This window comes from Paralichthys olivaceus, chromosome 1, assembly GCF_024713975.1.
Source record: "Paralichthys olivaceus isolate ysfri-2021 chromosome 1, ASM2471397v2, whole genome shotgun sequence".
NCBI lineage: Eukaryota > Metazoa > Chordata > Actinopteri > Pleuronectiformes > Paralichthyidae > Paralichthys > Paralichthys olivaceus.
The window spans coordinates 90,222-98,080 of record NC_091093.1 but is presented as its reverse complement, the minus strand read 5'-3'; the positions used below and the strand labels follow the sequence as shown (position 1 = coordinate 98,080).

The 7,859-nt window shown below is 40.2% G+C and overlaps 1 long non-coding RNA gene across 1 annotated transcript; it reads right to left on the bottom strand.

The window, feature by feature from the left end:
* Window positions 1-1,567: 1,567 nt before the first annotated feature.
* Window positions 1,568-3,225, bottom strand: LOC138411061 (uncharacterized). Its single transcript, XR_011243744.1, has 2 exons — window positions 3,114-3,225; window positions 1,568-2,093 (listed from the first exon to the last, which is right to left on the bottom strand). It is a non-coding gene; the product is annotated as an uncharacterized lncRNA (long non-coding RNA).
* Window positions 3,226-7,859: the final 4,634 nt, after the last annotated feature.

Here is a 7,859-nt window from a genome sequence, read left to right as displayed (position 1 = left end):
AAGTCGTGATAGCAGCTTGTGTATCAGAACACAACAAAACACAATACAATAGAACAAAACAAAACATTGAGGTAAAAAGAACAAAAACAGAAACACAAGATGAATAGGCAGACAAGTAGTGCAGTGGCAATATGATGGTAATAGTAATGATGATATGATGGTAATGTTATTGTTAGATAGTATATAAGAATAGTAGTACAGTATATATATATATATATATATATATATATATATATATATATATATATATATATATATAGTATACAATATAACATAATATATATTTATATAGATAGTAATTATACCAATATAATAGCAGTATATAGTAATAATGGCAGCAACAGTATATATAATAATAATAATAGTAATAGCAGTAGTAATAATATAATAATAATAACATGTACACATGTATAAATATGTGTATATAGACTTATATATACGAAGAATATACAGAGAATATACACAGTATGATATAATATGATATGATATATAGTATATAGTAGGGTATAAATATAAGTACTTGACTATACAATATACTATCAGTGTAAGAATATGTAGACTGGGTGTGCGAAAGACAATATTGTTGTATAAAATGGTCTGTAATATCAAAATGGTTTAAATTAACACATATCACAGAAGTAAATGTTCCAGTATATGGGGCGTAGTGTAGTACAGGGTACATGGTGCAAGGGTGATAGGTATATTAGTGCAGTTCTGTGATGGTGGCTCTGACAGAGGTAGATGAGTTATAGAGTCTTATTGCGGTTGGAATGAATGATTTCCTGTATCGCTCCTTAGAGCAGCGGGGTTGGATGAGCCTGTGGCTAAAGCTGCTCTTTAGCTTGTCCAGTGTTTTGTGGAGGGGGTGAGAGGGATTGTCCATGATTGCCAGCAGTTTTGCCAGCATCCTGTTCTCCACCACCTCCTCCATGGTGACAAGCTTAGAGCCAACCACAGACTCTGCTTTCCTTATGATTTTGTTCAGTCTGTTGGCATCCTTTGTCCTGATGCCCGCACCCCAGGACACCACAGCAAAGAAGATGGTGCTCGCCACAACAGACTGATAGAACATCTGCAGCATCTTGTTGCTGACATTGAAGGACCCGAGCCTCCTCAGGAAGTAAAGCCGGCTCAGGCCCGTCTTGTAGACGGAATGAAGCAAGAGCTGGATTAGTGGAATTACTTTCACAGATACATTGGAATTTACATTACTGGTGGTTTGTGCACATGGCACAGATGAAAAAAACACTTAAACGTGGTCAATGAAGATGCAAGTCATGTTTATTTATAGCTTGCTGGCTTCAGAAACTATCCAGTCTCAGCTCCGAAGATGACGAGAAACAGATGAAGTTGATTAAATATTTTGGAACGCTAAACAGTCATGACCATGAAAGACCCATTGGAAAATAAAAGACTTGTGTGGGATATAACAAATCAGCCTTTTCAGATCAGTGGCAGGTTATTTTTGGAGAGACGATGCTTCTGTTAAGTGTTGATTTCCACACACCAACTTCTTACTCACATCCGTTGTGCCATTAGCCCACAGTGGGTCCAAGCAGAAGTGATCTAAGATTCAAGGGTTTATTGTCATATGCACAACAATTACATTCAGCAGTTGCTGGCAATGAAATGCTCCCCTCTAGCCATGCTCAGAAATTACACAAGAAAAAAATACAACTAAAAATAGAATATAAAATATAAAAAATCGTCGGCCAGATGGCAGCAGGCAGGACAGTTAATGGTTTGGGTGCTGGGGTCTTTAACGATCTGGTTGCTCTTCTTCCTACACCGCTAAGTGTAGCGGTCCTCCATGGATGGCAGCTCTGTCCTGGCAATACACTGAGCAGACTTCACCACTCTCTGTAGAGCCTTGCAGTTCAGGGCGATGCAGCTGCCATACCAGGCGGTGATGCAGCCAGTCAGAATACTCTCAATGGTGCACCTGTAAAAGTTGCAGAGAATCCTTGGGCCCATGTTGAGCCTCCGCAGCCTGCAGAGGAAGAAGAGCCGCTGTCATTATTCAGCTGTTAGAGTGATGCCTTCCTGGCTGGCTGGGTTCTCATGTGTTTACTGCTCCAGCTTCCTGTCTGCACCTGAACACAGCCAGGAAGAACGTTGACAAACTTTGACAGATTCAGAAAAGACATATTGTAGAAAAGAACAGAGAACATCAATGGAGACAATGTTGCTGATTTTGACCGAATGACAACTTGTTTTCACTGGGTTGTTTCTTCAAACACCTGAACTGACTCAGGTTTCTGTTTGCCTGTACTGATGATTCACTACAGTGTGAATATTTGCTCCTCTTTCAGGAGCAGAGGCAGAGAATTATGTCTGAGTTGAGGGTTGGCCATATCCTGGTCTGTAACCATCATACATGAGCAAATACCTTGATACCTCACAGTATCATAAGGTACTGTGCACTCAAACTGGTCTCAATCTTTTGTACCTTTTTATACCACATCAAGAATTAAATTTTTTTAAACAATGAAATTTAATTCTAAGCAAGTTGTATTAGCTCTCCCATGCATATTTTATAATTTGAGTCAACTTACTAGCTTCATGTGGAGCTAGTTATTGAAGTTCAAAAGCAAAAATGACAGCTAACTGGTTAATACTAGTAAAATGATATTTTTTCGTTATCGATAAGTTTAGCTAATGCTAAGAATGCATTTTTTTTTACAATATCCAATGTGCATGTGATTGTATTTGGTAGAAATATCCACCAAACATGCAGCTATTGTTTGCAAAATATCCACTTTAGACACTGAACAGCACTCCTTCAGCCTTTTCTACTTCCACCCTGTTATTTTCTACTATTTATCATACTTTCTGTGTGCTGTAGGTAGAATGCCAACAATTAAGTAGCACTAATGGGTTTTACACACACACACAGCCTATCCTGTAATATAAAAATGTACTTGTACTATCCTGTTCCGGCCAATGCAGTATGAACGACAACAGATCACTGGAAGAGTCATTTCTAGAGTGAGACTACATTGTTCATGTACTGAATGTTCTGTGCTGAGGCCAAACAATTGCACATGATTTGTCCTTATGGTCAGAAATATACCTAAAAAAACAGGTTTGACACATGGTTTACTGCAACATACTGAAGACTGAGGTCGAGAGTGTAGGCAGTGAATTTCCACTTTAATAGACTGGGTTGGGACATGACGCCCTAGCTTGCCCAGGAATGTAGAGGAGGGATGTTTGGTGTGTTGGTGTTCACCTGTTGGAACATGACTGTGTGTGCACATTATTTCCAAAACCAGGTATGAAAGCATGAATTGGTATCAGATAAAGATTCAGGTTGCATGACTGCAACACAGGGGCACCAGCACACTCTGGTTCTTGTTGAGGCATATGGGATGGGCGTCAGGTATGTGTGGGAATTCAGAAGGAGCTTTTCAAAGGAAGTGAGAACACACTGTACCTTTATGATGGGATAAAGGGCTTGCCAGTCTGAGCTGAGATGACCTCAGCTGATAAACCTGATTAATCCTGTTTCAGAAAAAAACTGTAAGAGGATAAAGCAAAACAACTGACTCTAAATAAGAGGGTATATTAACATCAAAAGAAGCACTGAGCATTCCTCAGCCAATGACGCAGCAAAAAGAAAAGAAAAAGAAAGACCATAAATAATGGTAATGCCTGTTTGTTGTTAAGTTTCATTCAGCTTTATTTTCACATTTCCTCATCATTTCTAACATTGTTGTCAACAATTTAAGATTATGGAACTATTGTGATATCTTAAGTGGGGCAGGTAAACATGAACAGTAAAATTAGTTTTATTTTATAATTTTATCATTTATTCCTTAACTCTAAAAATTCTAACCAGATCCTAACCATGGTGCTGGTCCAGAATGCCTCCTTGATTGAGGCCAGCACACTCGTCAAGGTAGGGAGTAACAATGTCATTAACATGTGCCGGAACATGCATCACATACTGATTGGGAACTGGCAGCAACCCACAGAACATGAATCACTGATCATCAATGACGCTATCATCAGTTCTCCCAAATCTGTGTCACAGGTATTGTCTGGTGAAGCATCAAACACTAATCCTAACTGTTCATTTTAATTGTTACAGATTAGATTTGAACTTTGACCTGGTTAAATGATTCATAGCTTCTTGGCATGCAGGTAAAGGGTATGCACATGTTCCTTCTTAGTTTATTGAGAGAGTAAACTGTACTGTGTGACTGACTGTGCAGACACACATTCAGACAGAGATGACACCTGTGTTTGCAGTGGGTGCGCCATATTTGTCCTAGCGCCTGTTGGAGTTTGTTATCTTTATTGAACATTGAGGTTGGGAACGCTGTGAGTTGCTGTGAAAGCAAACCACTTCATCACCTACTCCCTCTATGACTCATTGGACCCACTGCAGTTGCCTACAGGCCAAATAGGTCAACTGCAGATGCCATCTCCCTCACCCTTCCTACTGCCCTCACCCACCTGGACCAGAGGTACACATGTGAGAATGCTGTTTATTGACTATAGTTCAGAGTTCAATACCATCGTGCCCCTGAAGCTCGTCACCAAGCATGGAGACCTTGGGCTCAACACCAGTGTGGATAGGCAGCACCACATTCTCCGAATGACTCTCAGCACCAGCGCCCCCCAGGGCTGCCTGCTCAGTCCTCTCCTGTACTCCCTGTTCACTCATGACTGCGTGGCCACCCACAGCTTCAAAACCATCATTAAATTTGCTGATGACACACAGGAAGAGACAGGGAGTTAAACACGCCCCCCTCTCCATCAACAGGATTATGTTGGAGAGAGTCAGCAGTTTCAGGTTCCTCTGGGTTCACATCACCTGACCTGGACGGCCAGGCTCAACATGGGCCCAAGGATTCTCTGCAACTTTTACAGGTGCACCATTGAGAGTATTCTGACTGGCTGCATCACCGCCTGGTATGGCAGCTGCATCGCCCTGAACTGCAAGGCTCTACAGAGAGTGGTGAAGTCTGCTCAGTGTATTACCAGGACAGAGCTGCCATCCATGGAGGACAGCTACACCCAGAGAGCAACCAGATCGTTAAAGACCCCAGCACCCAAACCATTAACTGTCCTGCCTGCTGCCGACGATTTTTTATATTTTATATTCTATTTTTATTTGTATTTTTTTCTTGTGTAATTTCTGAGCAAGGCTAGAGGGGAGCATTTCATTGCCAGCAACTGCTGAATGTAATTGTTGTGCATATGACAATAAACCCTTGAATCTTGAATCACTTCTGCTTGGACCCACTGTGGGCTAATGGCACAACGGATGTGAGTAAGAAGTTGGTGTGTGGAAATCAACACTTAACAGAAGCATCGTCTCTCCAAAAATAACCTGCCACTGATCTGAAAAGGCTGATTTGTTATATCCCACACAAGTCTTTTATTTTCCAATGGGTCTTTCATGGTCATGACTGTTTAGTGTTCCAAAATATTTAATCAACTTCATCTGTTTCTCGTCATCTTCGGAGCTGAGACTGGATAGTTTCTGAAGCCAGCAAGCTATAAATAAACATGACTTGCATCTTCATTGACCACGTTTAAGTGTTTTTTTCATCTGTGCCATGTGCACAAACCACCAGTACTGTAAATTCCAATGTATCTGTGAAAGTAATTCCACTAATCCAGCTCTTGCTTCATATTGGAAGTGGAACTAAGGGATGTTGTGGTTTCTTTGAATGCCTAGACATTGACATGGAGCCCTTGCAAAATTTACAAGAAGCCCTATCACTTCTTTTTTTTTCACAAGAAGCCGTATGACTTCTTGTAAATTCTGCGTAAAACACATGAAACACATGAAATTCTTAATGGACCCAGAGGATAAGTCCATGTTTCACTTAAATGTGTGGTACCCATAAGAGCCTCACTGGTCCAGTCATTAACCTACTTGTTGTATATAGATGCAAAATCCTGTGGATGATTGTTCACATGACCCTGCTTGTGGTTCACTCTGGGCCTACATGGAGCTCAATAAAAAAAATCCCATGGGCGCATGACATCTCATCACTCACTCATGTGTGACTGCCACCACAGTTCATGGTGGAAGTGGCATGTTATTTGTGTCTGTGTTATTGTGACAACTTGAGATATCTGGCTGTGATTCTGGCAGTGTGACGTTAGTCTGGTCCCTTTAGGTCCAGTGCTCCAATCAATATCGCTCAGAGATGGAGACCGGCACATTTGAAAAAGACACGACCCCCACACAAAGTATTATTTTAACAATATTCTGACACACAAGAGAACTGTGAGCTCACATTTTAAGCAACGGTGTTTGTGTGGTAGTATGTGGTAATAATTTTTGTTGAAGTAGTCATTATTTCATTGTATACGATTATATTCAGTCTCCAAACACTTGGTACAGTGTCACAGACGCACATACTAGAGATGCCATTAGTGTTTTTCCCAGAAAACAACCTGATCTCAGTTTGAGACATACACCGATATTAGAGTCCATCACTGAGGAAATGTAACATAGGGTGTTCAGTATTACATAATTGTTGACTGCAACTAGCCAGTCAAGTCTCAGCTCAGTTAGCACAAGTGTTACTATCCTGTCCTATTTGTGTCTTCACTGTAACAGATAGAACATTTCAAATTTGAAAAAATAAAAACAACAAAAAATGAAAACAAAGTAGAAATTAAGACAGCAATAGAAATGTAATGTTGAAATGAAATCAATCATTCAGACTAAGAACTCCCTCTCCATGTCTACCTCAGCCTACTCATCTGGGACACAAAAAAATGCTGTCCAAGTTTAAATAAGGTTCTGTGTTGGTTATCTCTGGCTTCTCCAGGGCTGTAGATGACAGCAGAGATCAATCCAACTGAGAGGTTCACTGTTTCCCAGCGAGTCTCTCTGAAGCACAGACTCCTCTTGATGTCTCTACTATCAAGCAAACACAGTGTAGAGCTGTTACTACTGTAATGTCTCTAAAATGTGTACTGGTATTGGTAAATGAAAAAATACAGTATATATAAAGCACAATATACAGAAAAATCATTAATAAAAATCACTATTGTATATATAGAGAGATATCTTCTTAAATTCAGAAGTTTTTGGACACAGCATGCAAGTCACAGTATTTTCTGATCTGTATATGTATGTGCGGATACTTATAGATGTAAGGCCTTGTCACCTGTTATTGTTATATCATAGTATATTAACATAATTAATTAATAAATGGGGGCAGAGAGACAGAGTGCTCAGTGCTTCTTCATGTTTATTAGCATTCAGGACCTTTTGTCCACAGGCTGCTCCTGACTGGAATCATTGAACTATGTCAAATATTTGCGTGTATATTTGTAAGTGTCAGCAGCATACCAGCAGGATACCATGAGCTTCACAGCACCCCAAACCTTTCCCTCAGAGAGTTTGACAAAGTATTTCCTGCAATCTTGTATAGTTAGCATAGCAGGGTCTGTTGTTCCAGCTGTCTGATTACTAAATGAGTTGTGAGATGACAGTTCACACGGAGGAGAGGCTGAGAGCAGAACAAACCTTATCTGGGGTGTTCAGTGGTCAATTTAATACTTTTGTGACTGTTTTGGGTGGAAACAGATCCAAATAAGGTTTAGACATTTAGATCATGGACATTCTCATGTCTCTATTTCAAACATCTATGTGCCTCACTGAAAATATCCAGATGGGGCTCTGAACACAAGCTTTACAACGTTCCAATCTCAGTCTCTAGTCTCATGTCGACGTGTTTTGTAAGGCTATCTCAGAATCATCTCTGTTTTGTCTGATCCTGGATGTGACATTATGTTGAGTTGTCCAAATCCTGCTGGATTTGTTTAACCTCGTTTTTTGCAGCCCACCCTGCCCTAACAGGAAATAAACAAAAGAGAAGAGG